Here is a 14,707-nt window from a genome sequence, read left to right on the forward strand (position 1 = left end):
CCAGCCAGCTGCTGGAAACCCCCTTCCCCCACGTCCTGCTGCTCTGTGGCACTTCATGGCATTGGGAAAAAACCCTTAATGTCTAAAGAGCTGTTCTCCAAAGGTAATTTGGTTCTGAATCACCCATGGGGTGAAGGGGCTTCCTGGGGATTCACTTAAGGCTGCCCGATGGGCAGTGTGAAGCTTCCCTTCCCTCCACAGGCCCCAGGGCTGCTGGCCCTGCTCCAGCCCTGGGTCTACCTGCCCCACTTAGAGACCAGCCACCTGGGCTCCCAGGCCGTGCGCCTGCCTTGGGGCCCAGCCTGCTCTGCCCGGTCCCTGCAGTCCTGACACTGCCCGGCTCAGTCTGACTTCCTCCCAGAGGGCAGCAAGTGCCCCCTGAACACACGCCTGCCGCCTGCATGTCACCTCCACTGTCGCTTCCTTGCCCTTTTTTTTTTTTTTTTTTTTGAGACGGGGTCTTGCTATGTTGCTCAGGCCGGAGTGCAGTGGTGCGGTCCCAGCTCGCTGCAGCCTAGATCTCCCAGACTCAAGCAATCCTCCCAACTCAGTCTCCTGAGTAGCTGGGCCTGCAGGCAAGTGCCACCACACCTGGCTTTGCTTCCTTGACTCTTGGTTTGCCCTTTAAATTCAATTTTTTTAAGAGGAAGACTTTTCGCTGGAAACAGAAAACCAGCACCACTGCAGCATTCATTTCCTACGGCCGCCATGACAAATGATCACAAACAGGGCAGCTTAAAACAATAGATATTTACTCTCCCCCAGTTCTGCAGGCCAGTCTAAAATCAAGCTGTCAGCAGGGCTGCTCCTCCTGGAGGCTTAGAGGGAGAAGCTGCCTCCTGCCTCTCTCCCAGCTCCGGTGGCTCCGGCACTTGGCGTTCCTCGCCCCATGAGTGAATCACTCCAGTCCCTGCCTCTCCCCACAGCACCTTCTTCCCCGTGTCTGTGTCAAATCCCCCTCTTCTTTCTCTTGAAAGGACAGCAGTCATTGGATTTAGGGCCCGCCCTGATCGACGGTGGTCTTAACTCAAGATCCTTCATTTCCTCTGCAAAAACCCTATTTCCAAATAACGTCACATTCACAGGGACCTGGTTCAGGACATGGACACCTTTTTAGAAGGGCTCACCATTCAACCCATTACCCTTGCCAGAAATTAAAGATATAAAAACAAATGCAGCACAAGCAAATCCATATCATTAAATTTTTAGCCAGGTCCTAGCACCTGCCACAGGCTCTGGGGCCCAGCCTTGCCTGTGTCGTTAATAGGGGAGGCCTATTGGTGCCTAACCAAGATTTTCTCAGTGATAGGATCAGAAGAGCTAAAAGGCCGGGCATGGTGGCTCATGCCTATAACCCCAGCACTTTGGGAGGCTAAGGTGGGCAGATCACTTGAGGTCAGGAGTTCAACACCAGCCTGGCCAACACGGTGAAACCCCGTCTCTACTAAAAATACAAAAATTAACCAGGCCTGTGGTCCCAGCTACTCAGGAGGCTGAAACAGGAAAATCGCTTGAACCCAGGAGGTGGAGGTTGCAGTGAGCTGAGATCGCACCATTGCACACCAGCTTGGGCAACAGAGTGAGACCCTGTCTCAAAAAAAAAAAAAAAATGCTGACAGAAGAAAAGAACCGGCTCACTCTGGGACTAGGGTATTTAAGTCTGAGTCCTTGTACCCCTAAATGTCATCCCAGATCAGAGATGCCACTATGACACACACATATCACAGTGTGTTGCGAACTGTGGAATTCTTTTTTTTTTTTTTTTTTTTTTTTTGGAGACAGGGTCAAGCTCTGTCACCAAGGCTGGAGAGCGGTGGGGCGATCATAGTTTACTGCAGCCTCTACCTCCTGGACTCAGACGATCCTCCTTCCTCACCCTCCCAGAGAGCTGGGACCACAGGCACATGCTGCCACTCCCGGTTAATTTATTAATTTTTTCATAGAGACAAGGTCTCACTTGCGCAGGCTGATCTCAAACCTCTAGGCTCAAGCAATCCTCCTGCCTCAGCCTCCCAAAGCACCGAGACGAGAGGCGTGAGTCACAGCGCCCAGCCTTGCAATTCTTATTTCAGTTCTCCCTCTCCAATAGACTCACCCACAGGCAACGACTGTGTTTTATTTTCACCTGTTCTGTGGGAGTTGGGTGCAGGCTCTGGCCCATGAGCTCTCTGTGCATGTATGTTGGATGGATGGATGGACTGATGGATGGAGTCATTCTTGGATACAGTTCCAGATTCTTAAAGCCTGAATTCCATTCAGTCCTCCATGCCCATGGCCCTAACTTTCAGCCTCTCCCTATGTGTGCTCACTCTGGTGTCTTCTAGGCCTTACCAGGGCCAGCCAAAGATCTTCAGGAGAATTTGCCCGGGCCAGATTGCCAAGGGTAGGAGTGTTTGAGGGCTTTCCTCTGCCACCATCAGAAATTCTGTGTCCCCCAACCCTCCACAGGTATCTGAGCTGAGACCGAGCTGCTGCTGGTATCTCAGTGACGAGCGAGACCTCAAGCAGGGTGGAGTAGGTGGCAGTGCAGGCTTTGGAGTTGCTGACGAGGTTCAAGTCCCTGCACCAATGCTCCCCATCCCTGTGGCCTTGAGTACATGGTGAAACCGCATGAGGCTCAATTTCCTCATCTATAAAATGGGAACCTTTCTGGCAGTGTCCTTGCTTGTGTAGATGAAGTGGGGGCAGGTAAATCAAGCACCAGTACCCAGCCTGGCACATGCAATTTCAGCCAGGGGGTCTCACCAACGGCCCAGCCAGAAAAACAGACTTCAGCCCAGGCCCAGGCCCCCTCAGGTACAAAGCCAGCACCTGTGGGGTACAGCTGAGCCCTGGAATTTTTTAAGGTCCCCGACTGATCCTCAGAGGCAGCTGTGATGATTCAGTTTGTGTGTCAGCCTGACTGGGCTAAGGGGTGCCCAGATAGCGGCATGACATGATTTCCAAGTGTGACTGGGAGGGTGTTTCTGCAAGAAAGTAGAATTTGAGGTAGGGTGCGGCGGCTCATGCCTGTAATCCCAGCACTTTGGGAGGCTGTGGTGGGTGGATCACTTGAGGTCGGGAGTTCGAGACCAACCTGACCAACACGGTGAAATCCTGTCTCTACCGAAAATACAAAAATTAGCTGGGCATGGTGGTGGGCACCTGTTGTCCCAGCTACTCAGGAGGCTGAGGCATGAGAATCGCTTGAACCCACGAGGCAGAGGTCTGCAGTGAGCCGAGATTGGCCACTGCACTCCAGCCTGGGTGACAGAGTGAGACCCTATCTCAAAAAAAAAAGTGGGGGCTGGGGGAGAGAGTAGCATTTGAACGAGTAGACTGAGTGAAGAAGATCGCCCTCACCACTGTGGGCGGCCACCATTCAATCCATTGAGGGCCCAAATAAAACAAGGAGGAAAAAGGTCAAATTTGCTTTCTGCTTGATCCCGTATGTCCATCTTCGCCTGCCCTTGGACATCAGAGGCCCTGGCTCTCGGGCCTTCCAGCTTGGACTGGAACGACACCACTGGCTTTCCTGGGCCTCTCAGCTTGCAGACAGCAGATTCTAGGACCCCTTGGCCTCCAGAATTGCATGAGCCAATTCCCATAATACAGATGGCCCCCAACTTATAAGGGTTCAACTGACAATTTTTCAACCTTATGACAGGTTTATTGAGGTACTAAAGTTGTTTTCAACTTAGGATGTGTTTATTGGGATGTAGCCTCATTGTAAATTGAGGGGCATCTGTAAATCTCATTTTTAATTTCATTTTATTTTAGAAACAGGGTCTCACTCTGTCACCCAGGCTGGAGTGCAGTGTTGCCATCAAAGCTCACTGCAGCCTCGAACTCCCAGGCTCAAGCGATCCTACCGCCTCAGCCTCCCGAGCAGCTGGGACTACGGGCGTGCGCCAGCACACTTGGTAATTTATTTATTTATTTATTTTTTGTCTCACTATGTTGCCCAGGCTGATCTTGAACTCCTGGCCTCAAGTGATCATCCTGCCTCAGGCTCCCAAAGTGCTGGGATTGCAGGCATGAACCACAGTGCCCAGCCTATAAATCTATATATCTATACCTGCCTACCTATCTACCGACCTATCTGTATCTCCTGTTGGTTCTGTTTCTCTGAAGAATCCTGACTGATACAGCACCCAAAATAAGAAGCCAGCCTGGCCCACCTCTGCAGCCCACCCTGGCCACACCCCACCACTTGGAGCACACAAGCCCTCTGCCCTGTCCTGGAAGACCCCTCAACTTATTCCCCCCCAGGACCTTGGCACCTGCCTTTCCTCCCTCCAGCCCCCTCCCCAACCTCTGCATCTGCACCCATTCTCTGTCCTTATCCTCTGTCCACAGAATCAGTGTTACTTCCAGGGACTATTCTGACGTCAGACCCCTGCTTTCCTCCATCAGCAGCTGCCACCCATTTCTTTCCTGGCGTTTGTCACACCTCAAAGGATTTTTGTTTCTTTGCCATGAGCAAAATCTCATGGCTTTCGTTTGGGGAACCCCTGATATCAGAGGCCTGAAAGGAGGACACAGTGCAGCTGGTTTATTTGGGTAGTGGCCCCAGGAAGCTGGAATGGGAGCTGGGAGAGAAGGGCAGGAGGCCAGTAAACAGGGCACAGCTGGCCTGGTCACCACCAGACACTGCTGGGGGCACTTGATACCCAGCCTCTCTGGAGCCCCTCTGCAGAGCTGCATAGATGAGCCTTGGGACTGGTCCTGGGAGGGGCAGGAGGTCAGGCATTTATCCCCCAATTCTCATGCCCTGTTGGCTGAGGACTGTCCCATGCCATGAAGGTCCTGCTTCCTCCCAGCTGCCTCGCCTGGAGCGGAGATGGCTCCTGAGTGAGCTCCTCATTTGGACAGAAAATTGGAGACTCAACAGGCACATGGGCTGGAAGACTGGTGGGGGCCTGGGGACCTGGAGTGGATGCAGGGAGGTGCTACCAGACCCCAAACACAGTAGCCACAACCCCCAAACCAGAGGTTACAAATGGGCAGCCCCTGGGTCCAGTGCAGCCCCCCTGTGTGTTCCGTTTGGCCATCAAAGGCTTTTAAAAGAACCATTGAGCCAAGATTTTAAACGTCGGGGATCTGGTACAAATACCTGGATTCCTGACTTCTCTTTAAAAATCACATGTGAGGATCTTGGGCCCTTGTCCACCTGGATAGAAGTACGGACCAGTCTTTGGCAGGTGTGGGCTCCCCACCCTATCAGCTCCCCCAACACCTGGGCCTAGGGGCAGGCTGGTGATCGGTGGCTGGTACAGTATTTTCTCCTTACCCTGACCCCTTCACCTCCAGTAGCCCTTCCGAACCCCTGGGTCAGGTGCAGGGAGCTCAATATTTGATTAGCCCAGCCCCTGTGGGTAAACTGAGGCCACCCTCCTGAGCACTCTCCACTGCTACCCGCATGTCCCCTCCCCAAGAAGGCAGCTAAAAATATTCAAGTTGCTGCCCTATGGGCCGAGACCCAGGGCCTCCTCACTCTCTCATTCCACCTCCGCCTGTGTGCCTGCTTGGGCTGCATCCTGGGGACACAGAGGTGACCTGAACACAGCCATTGCCCTCACAAAGGACAGGATCTAACAACAGACAGGCAGACCATGACTTCCCAGCTGTGGCATCTGCACACAGGGCACAGAAACTAACTTCTTAGGCCTCCATTTCCTCATCTGGAAAATGGGTCACTCCCTGGGTTCCCTCTCCCCATTTGCACGCCCCAGCGGATGGTAGGAACCACTCCGCTTGTTCATTCAATCCCCATGTTTGTTCTTTGGCTCCACTCTGCAGCACTAGCTCCTGGGCCAGGCTGGGCGTGGCGTAGATGGAAGATGGTAAAGAAGCCAGCTATAAAGGCAGGAACGCAGCGTGACGGTGCCATACCCAGAGGGCCTGCCTGGGCAGCCCCCAGAGGCCTTCAAAGCTGCACTGGAGAGCTTGGCCGAGGGACTAATGGCAATGGCACACACTGAAGTGTTTTAGACAAAAAAACCGCATGGCTGGACATGGCTGGCAAGAAGATGGCTGGAGCTGCAGGTGAGGAGTGATCAAGAGGAGCCCATGGCAGTGGGGACAGGTCACAGCTGAAGTGGGTGACCTGCAACATGTTCAGCAGGTAAAATTGACAGGTTTGGTCAGACTGGCCACAAGGGAGAGGACGGGTAAAGGACAGCTCTTGGTCTCTGGACAGGCCAGCGGCTCAACAAGTGTCCAAACGAACCATCCGTGTGCCCGGTGTCTACCTGAGCTGCCGTCACCTCTTCCTTTGCTGGGTTTCATTTTTCTCTTTTGCTGTGTTGCTGCAACTGGTTGCCAAAAGGACTGCACAGCTCTCCTGGCAATTTGGCAAAGTCTAGAAAAACAGTGTTTCCCATAATCTCACCATTAAAGGACAACCCTTGTGGACACCCTGGCAGATTTCTTTCTGGTCTTTTTTCTATGCATTTTAGAATTGAAATAACACAGTGGGTGTCATTTCATGTCATGCTTTTGATCCAGCGTGACATGATATGGTTTATCATTTCTCCATGATCCTGGAAACTCCTTTTTTTTTTTTTTTTTTTTTTTTGAGATGGAGTCTCATGCTGTTGCCTAGGCAGGAGTGCAGTGGTGCCATCTCAGCTCACCGCAACCTCTGCCTCCCGGGTTCAGGCAATTCTCCTGCCTCAGTGTCCTGAGTAGCTGGGATTACAGGCATGCACCAACATGCCCGGCTAATTTTTGTATTTTTAGTAGAGCTGGGTTTTCCCCATGTTGCCCTGACTCATCTCAAACTCCTGGGCTCAAGCAATTTGCCCACCTCAGCCTCCCAAAGTGCTGGGATTACAGGTGCGAGCCACTGAGTCTGGCCATGGAAAGTCCATTTCTAAAGTGTGTAACAAGTTCTGCTGCAGGGAATGTATCCCTGTGGCTAGCTATGCACCCTCTTGGTCTATCCACATTTTATATTACCTCCCTAGAAGAGGTCCTGAGCATGGGAATTACTAGATCATAGAAAGGTAAACCATCTTAAGACTCTGGCTACAAATTGCCAGATTGCTTTCCAAAAATATTGGACCACTGACACTCTCACCAGCGATGTACACAAGTGCCCATCTCACCACAGCCTCCCCACCGCCAAATGTACATTTTAAATCTTTCCCGATTTACAGCCCAGCTCAGAGTTCACCTCCTCTGAGAAGCCTCCTCAGATTTCCCCTCTCCATCCTCGACATTCCCACAGCCAGCGGCCCCCCCCTCCCTCCACTTGTCCCTAGTCCATCCCAGCTGGAGGTCTGACGTTCCAGGGCTGGAGTCTCCTCTGATCCAGGTGAGGCCCCCAGCAGCTTCCCAGCCTCAATCAGCCTGCATATTTTGAGTCTCTTGTAGATGTTGGGAGGCCTTCTAGTAGTATCATCTTCTTGTACAGAACAGCAACTGAGACCCAGACCAGGGAGGCTGAGTGACTGATCCTGGGTCACACAGCTATGAGGCAGTGTTGCTGCAGCTAAAATAGCAGCAAAAACTCCCACTTAATGGGCACTTCCTCCAGGCCAGGCTTAGCTAAGCAGTTTCTACGCCTAATCTCAGTTCATACTCCCAGTAACCTTGCTGCGCTGGGACTATTATTATCCCCATTTTACAGATGGCGAACCCTTGAACCAGGGCCACTTGGCTCAGAAGCGAAGTCCCCCCTGGGACTTGGACCTAAAATCCGAAGTCGGCAGTGCCTTGAGCAGGAGTCCACGAGCCTGGTCCAGTGCCCTGGGCCTGGCATCCTTTGCCTCTCAGAGAGCAGATACAGGCAGCCAAAGACAGAAGGAGCCCCCACCCCACACCATGACCAGGGCCAGAGCAGGCCTTGTGCCAGCTCCAGGTGCCACTGCAGGGCACCCGCCCCCCCTCCCCCCACCTTGGGTTGCCCTGCAGATTCACAGGAACAGCCTGGAGCCCACCCAATCTCAGTGGCTTCTCTCGAACATGCTTATCTCCCACCCCTTATTGACTTGGGGCTTTTCCTGCCAATCTGCCCAAGCGGGAACAGCCCTTTCAGGGTAACTGCTGCCAAAATCCATTGGCGCAGCGCACCATCTGCCTGCGCCTTGATGGCATCTGTCACGAGAGGTGGGAACTAGAAAGCCCCATCCTCGGGCCCCTCACCAGGAGGCTTCAGCAGGTGGAGAGGGAAGGCTTGGCTTCTCCCAGGACTTGAACATTTATCCAGCAAAACTTAGCTGGGCACAGTGGCTCACATCTATAATCCCAGCACTTTTGGGAGTCTGAGGTGGGAGAATCACCTGAGCCCAGGAGTTTGAGACCAGCCTGACCAACATGGCGAAACCCCATCTCTACTAAAAATACAAAAAATAGCTGGGTGTGGTGGCATGCGCCTGTAGTCCGAACTACTCAGGTGGCTGAGGCATGAGAATCGCCTGAACACAGGAGACGGAGGTTGCAGTGAGCTGAGATCATGTCACTGCACTCCAGCTTGGGAGATAGAGTGGCACTTTGTCTAAAAAAACAAAAAACAAACAAACGAAAAAAAAACGTTGACTGACCACATACTGTGTACCAGACACTGTACAGGTCACTAGGGAGGCAGCAGTAAATGACTCAGACAAGGGAGGGAAGGACCTCCCAGCAGGGGACATAGCCAACAAAGAAAATTAAAAATAGGTAAATTCTCTAAAAATACAGCCAAGGAAGGGGGATCAGCAGGCCAGTAAGGGGAAGAAAGGAGCTACGATTTTAAACCAGGAGGTCAGGGAAGGTTGTTCTGAGAAAGGACTTTGAGCAGAGATTGAAGGAGGTGCATCCCTCATGGATGTCTGGGGTGACAGCACCCCAGGCAGAGGGAACAGCCAGTGCAAAGGCCCTGGAGCACCCTGGAGGAGCTGCGAGCACTGGCATGGCTGGAGAGGAGCTAGGGAGAGTAAGGGTAGAGGTGTCAGAGCAATGATGGGGAAGACCGGGGAGGCCACAGAGGATACCTTGGCCTCTCCTCTGAGAAGGATGGGGAGCCCTGGAGGACTGGGAGGAGAGGGCTGTGGCACAACCTAGGTTTTAACAGGACCACTCAGACCTCTGCTTGGAGAATACCCTGGGGCAGGGTGAGGGTGGAGGCCAGGAGGTCAGCTAGGAGGTGACTGCCAAAAGTCCAGCTTACCAGTCTCACAGGGGAGGGCTCCCAGAGACATGTACACACACACGCACACATACACAGGTGTGCAATGCATGTGTGTACCCATATGTACACACATGTACAGAGAGACCCTGGGGCTAGACAAGCATGGTTTTAACTCCTGATTCTACAACCAACTTTCTGTGTGACCAAGAGCGAGTGACTTGACATCTCTGAACTTCAGTTTCCCCTCCTGCAAGATGGAAGTTCAGACACCTTCTTTCCAGAGTGACTGTGTGCAAAGTCTGCACACCAGCTTCACCAAGAGGGGTCATGAGTGGCTGGCCCCCAGCAGGCACTCATACAGTGACCCTTTTCTCCTTGACGTGCCACAAGATTGGTGAATAAACCAGTTGCCCTTGTCTCTGGCTTCAGGGAGTGGCTACTGGGAGGTGCCTTCCAGTCCCATGAGCCTCTGGGCAGGGGGGCTGAAGAAGCTACCACTGCCTTTAGGGAGCTGCAGTCTCTGGACAGGCAGCCCCATAAGCAGCCCCAGCGCAGGGTCCAGCCACCCACCTAGGACACTCCAGGCTCAGTGGCTACTCACAGAGCTTCCTCTCATACTTTTCAGCTGTGAGAAGGTGATTGTGAGAAACGCTTTCTAAAAGCCAAGCCTATCCTTTGTTATTCTACTTCCCTTTATTATTCCACAAACATAAATCACCATCATCATTTTGTCTTCCCTGGCATCATCTTCATCATCTTTTTTTTTTTTTTTTTTTTTTTTTTTAGACGGAGTCTGGCTCTGTCGGCTAGGCTGGAGTGTAGTGGCATGATTTCGGCTCACTGCCACCTCCACTTCCCAGGTTCAAGCGATTCTCCTGCCTCAGCCTCCTGAGTAGCTGGGATTACAGGCAAGTACCACCACCACCAGCTAGTTTTTTGTATTTTTAGTAGAGATAGGGGTTCATCATGTTGGCCAGGCTGTTCTTGGACTCTTGACCTCAGGTGATCCACCTGCCTCAGTCTCTCAAAGTGCTGGGATTACAGGTGTGAGCCATGGTGCCTGGCCCATCTGCATCATAACTTTTCTTCTTTCTCCTCTTGCTCTCTTCCCCTTCCTCTTCATCCTCTTCCTGTTCTTCTTTCTCTTCATCAGTCAGTATCATGATGATCATCTTTTCCTCCTCCTCACCCTCCTCCTCTTCCTCCTCCTCATCCTTTCCTTCTTTGCCTCCCTCTTCCTCCTCCTCCTGCTCTTCTTCTTCCTCCTCTTCCTCCTCTTCTCCTCCTCCTCCTTCCTTCTTCCTTCTTCTTCCCCCTCTTCTTTTTGGAGATGGGATCTCACTCTGTCACCAAGGCTGGAGTACAGTGGTGCAGTCTCAGCTCACTGTAACTGCTGTCTCCCAGGCTCAAGGGATTCTTCCACCTCAGCCTCCCAAGTAGCTGGGAGGTGCACACCATCACATCTGGCTAACTTTTGTGTTTTTTTTTGTACAGACAGGGTCTCACCATGTTGCCCAGGCAGGTCTCAAACTCCTGGCCTGAAGCAGTCCTCCCACCTTGGCCTTCCAAAGTACTGGGATTATAGGTGTGAGTCACCACACTGGCCTTGTTTTATTTTCATTGCATTTATTTAGTTACCTGCTATTTGTGGCAAGCTGGGCTGGTGTTCTGCTCGTAGAGTATTGTGGGATGTACTTTTAAGTTGAAATTACCTTTTAAAAGTGTTGGGTTTTAAATAAATTGTTAAATAATGGTGCTCAGCCATGGTTAAACCACAGAAGTGGTACTTTAAAGACTTGAATTAGAAGAAGGATGGCCTACAAGTTAGACCTGAGCCTCTTAGCCTGGCAGTCTAATCGCTGGACTGTTGATTTGCTTTTCAACTATCTTAGCCTCCGAGAGGCTCTTCATTACCTTGACATTTGCTATTTTGTGTTTCAGAGCCTTTGCAGGTGATTTCTTGGGCCTGGTGAACTCATGCATCCTTCAAAGCCCTGCTCAAGCCTCAGCTCCCTGGGGAAGCAGGTCCAGGCTTCTGTGAGTTGTTGGGAGCCCCTCAGCTCTGCCCCCTGTAGCCCTTTGTTCATGGTTTTTGGGGTCAGTCACCCTCAGTGCCTGCCCAGCAGCCACATGCATGTCTCTGCCCATAGAGCCCCATTGTGTACACCAGGCACTGAGCCCAGCACCAAGGGAGAAATCATCGCCATCCTCTTTTCCTTCCGGTGATTGGTCCAGGGGGTAAGCATGTGACCTTCTTTTACCCAGTGAGATATAAGGAGTAGGGGAATTTTGGATGGAGAGGGGAGAGCTTCCTGAAAAGATTTTCCTCCCTGACAAATTAAAGATCCTGGAAGAGAAAGATATTTTCCCCCCTCAGGATCTATTCTCCTAAGGAGGTGATGTATGGGGCTGGGGCAGCCATGTTAGAACCATGAGGCACAGACGCCACAGCAAGAACAGGGGCTGTCTCGTGCCAAAGCAAGCTCAAGGGGGCAGATGGAGGGCAGAGGTTCAGAGGGTCGGGAGCCTGGGGGTCAGGCTGGGATAGGGTGATGGGTAGGCAGACCCCAGGCCAAGGGAGGGAGAGGACCTGAAGCCTCAAACACAGAAGGCACAACCCACAGCCCCTCCTCCCCCTCACACCATTTCCTCCCTTCTGCCTCCTCTCCTTCCTCTTCTAGCTCATGTTTTTCACTCCCACATCCATTCATGCACTCATACTTTCTTTGTCTTTTTATTCTTTCCTTTTTTTTTTTTATCCTCCAGACAGAGTTTCGCTCTATCGCCCAGGCTGGGGTGCATGATCTCGGCTCACTGTAGCCTCCACTTCCCGAGTTCAAGTGATTCTCCTGCCTCAGAAGTCAGGGAGTGGTTTCTCCAGCTGGTTCTGGCTCAGCCTCTCCCATGAGGCTGCAGTTAGGATATGGGCAGGGGCTATTCTCCTGAATAGCTGGGATTACAAGTGTGCACCACCATGCCTAGCTAATTTCTGTATTTTTCAGTAGAGATAGGGTTTCACCATGTTTCCCAGGCTGATCCCGAACTCCTGACCTCAAGTGATCCACTCGCCTCAGCCTCCCAAAGTGTTTGGATTACAGGCGTGAGCCACCATGCCCAGTCCACTCATACTTTCAATAAGCGTTCATTATGTACTTACTGTGCTCAAGCCCCTTGGAAGGAGCAAGAGGATTGGCAGTAATAACAGCAACCCATGTGGATTCAGCAGCTTGGTGGTTTTATTTCTATTTTTATTTGGAGACAGGATCCCACTCTGTCACCCAGACTGGAGTGCTGGGGCACGATCATGGCTCTCTGCAGCCTTGACTTCCTGGGCTCAAGTGATCCTCTCACCTTAGCCTCCCGGGTAGCTAGGACTACAGGCATGCACCACCACACCTGGCTAATATTTTCTGTTTTAAGTAGAGAAGAGGTCTCGCTATGTTGCCCAGGCTGGTCTCGAACTCCTGAGCTCAAGCAATCCTCCCACCTCCATCTCCCAAAGTGCTGGCATGAGCCACCGCACCTGGACAACTTGGTGGCTTTCAAATATGTCCGCAAATTCTTTGACACCCCTGCCTTCAAAAGATAGAGCTTAACTGTCCTTCCTCTACATGTAGACTGCACCCACTTCTAATGAATAGATGTGGAAGCAATGATGTGTAACATCCAAGATTAGGATATAAAAGGCATTGCAGCCTCCTCTTTCCTCTCTCTCAGGTCACTTTCCCTGGGGGTAGTCAGCTGTCGTGTCACGAGGACATTCAAACAGCCCTGTGGGAAGACCCATGTGACAAGGAGCTGAGGCCTCCAGCAAACAGCCAGGTGAGTGAGCCATCTCAGAAGCAGAGCCTCCAGCCCCGGCCAAACCTTCAGATGATGCAGCCCCTGCCCATTTCCTAACTGCAGCCTCATGGGAGAGGCTGAGCCAGAACCAGCTGGAGAAACCACTCCCTGACTTCTGACCCTCAGAAACAGTGCAAAATCATGAATGTTTATTATTTTAAGCTGTTAAACTTTGGGGATAATTTGTTATGTGGCAGTAGATAAGCAACACAAGTAAAAGGCATTGCTTTACTAAGTGCCTTATGTGTATTAATGTATTCAATTCTCCCAACAATGTTATGTCTTTCCAGATGAAGACCATGAGGCACAGAGAGGTTTGTTAACTTGCCCAAGGTCACACAGCTGGTAAGTGGGACAATCCTGGAGGAACATTGAGTCCAGAAAGGAGATCAGACTTGCAGATTTTTTTTTTTTTTTTTTTTTTTGAGATGGAGTCTCTCTCTGCCACCCAGGCTGGAGTGCAGTGGCACAATCTTTGCTCACTGCAGCCTCCGCCTCCTGGGTCCAAGAGATTCTCCTACCTTAGCCTCTCGAGTAGCTAGGACTACAGTGCCCGCCACCATGCCCTGCTAATTTTTGTATTTTTAGTACAGAAGGGGTTTCGCCATGTTGGCCAGACTGGTCTCAAACTCCTGACCGCAGGTGATCCACCCATCTCAGCCTCCCAAATTGCTAATATTACAGGTGTGAGCCACCGCGCTTGGCCAAAGATCATTTTAATACCAGGTAGGGAGTGTGGGAAGTGCCCGTTCTGGGGAGGTGAAGAAAGGAAGACAGCAGCCCTGGCTGGACCCTGAGTGTGTGGGCTGTGAAAGCCCACAGAGGATGGGAGTGGGCAGGTGCAGTGGAAATCAGACGAGCCTGTGAGCTGCTTCTTGGTGGTACTGGGAGCGACCCGTGAACACACAGGCTGAGAGTGGGCCTGAGACTATGCCCACCCAGTACCCACAGCCTATGAGAGGCGTGTAGAAAAGGCCGGAAGTCACCCTGCACCCAGGTCCTGGGAATCCCAGAACCAGCGAGAGGCCTGGGTGTCTGTGTGTCTTGGTTAGGGCAACCTAGGTTGTGCTGCAGAGTCAAGCCTCAACTCACAGTGGCTCAGCACAGCCGGGCTGTGGTTCTGGACCCACCACGTGTCCCGCATGGGGTGGCAGGGACCGAGCCCATTATAGTCACTCAGGTTCCCAGGCTGATGGAGGCCTCACGCTCTTACAATGCTGCCGCCTCAACATGAGGTTTCAGGGCTTCCCACAGTGGAAGGAGCCTGGAGAGAGCCACCAGCTCTGAAATGACAGCCCAGGAAGACACAGGTTGCTTCTGCTCACGTTTCACTCTGTGAAGCAAGGCCCAGGACCCCAATGACCTGCAAGGGGGTACACGCCCAGGAGGAGAGAACTGAACACCTTGGGGGATCTAGCAATGTCTCCCACACTCCAGAAGGCCCCAAACCCGAGAACCATGCTGCCCAGAATGAATGCCACAGTGGGACCAGCCACAGCCAGACAGATTCCACTCCAGGACACCCAAGGCCAGGCACAGCCCCAGAGCCAACCAGAGGCTCAGAAGACCCCTCTCCCATTAGGACGCCACCCCTAGGGAAAGGGATGGGGTGGAAAGAAAACAAAAACAGGAGTCCTGAATCGAAAGAGTGAACCCAGAAAGAGACTATGCGAAAGCATAGAGACCTTTAAGTGACAAGAGCAGGGTCCCGGCCATCAGCAGGAATGGCCGTTGGGAGAGAAGAGAAACAAGCTGCCCTGCACAGCC

The 14,707-nt window shown here is 52.1% G+C and overlaps 1 long non-coding RNA gene across 1 annotated transcript; it reads left to right on the forward strand.

Moving 5' to 3' along the window:
• Positions 1–11,149: 11,149 nt before the first annotated feature.
• Positions 11,150–13,327, forward strand: LOC129527564 (uncharacterized). The gene is made up of 3 exons (XR_008672559.2): positions 11,150–11,335; positions 12,815–12,919; positions 13,231–13,327. It is a non-coding gene; the product is annotated as an uncharacterized lncRNA (long non-coding RNA).
• The last annotated feature ends 1,380 nt before the right edge of the window (positions 13,328–14,707 follow it).

This window comes from Gorilla gorilla, chromosome 18, assembly GCF_029281585.2.
Source record: "Gorilla gorilla gorilla isolate KB3781 chromosome 18, NHGRI_mGorGor1-v2.1_pri, whole genome shotgun sequence".
Taxonomy (NCBI): Eukaryota; Metazoa; Chordata; class Mammalia; order Primates; family Hominidae; genus Gorilla; species Gorilla gorilla.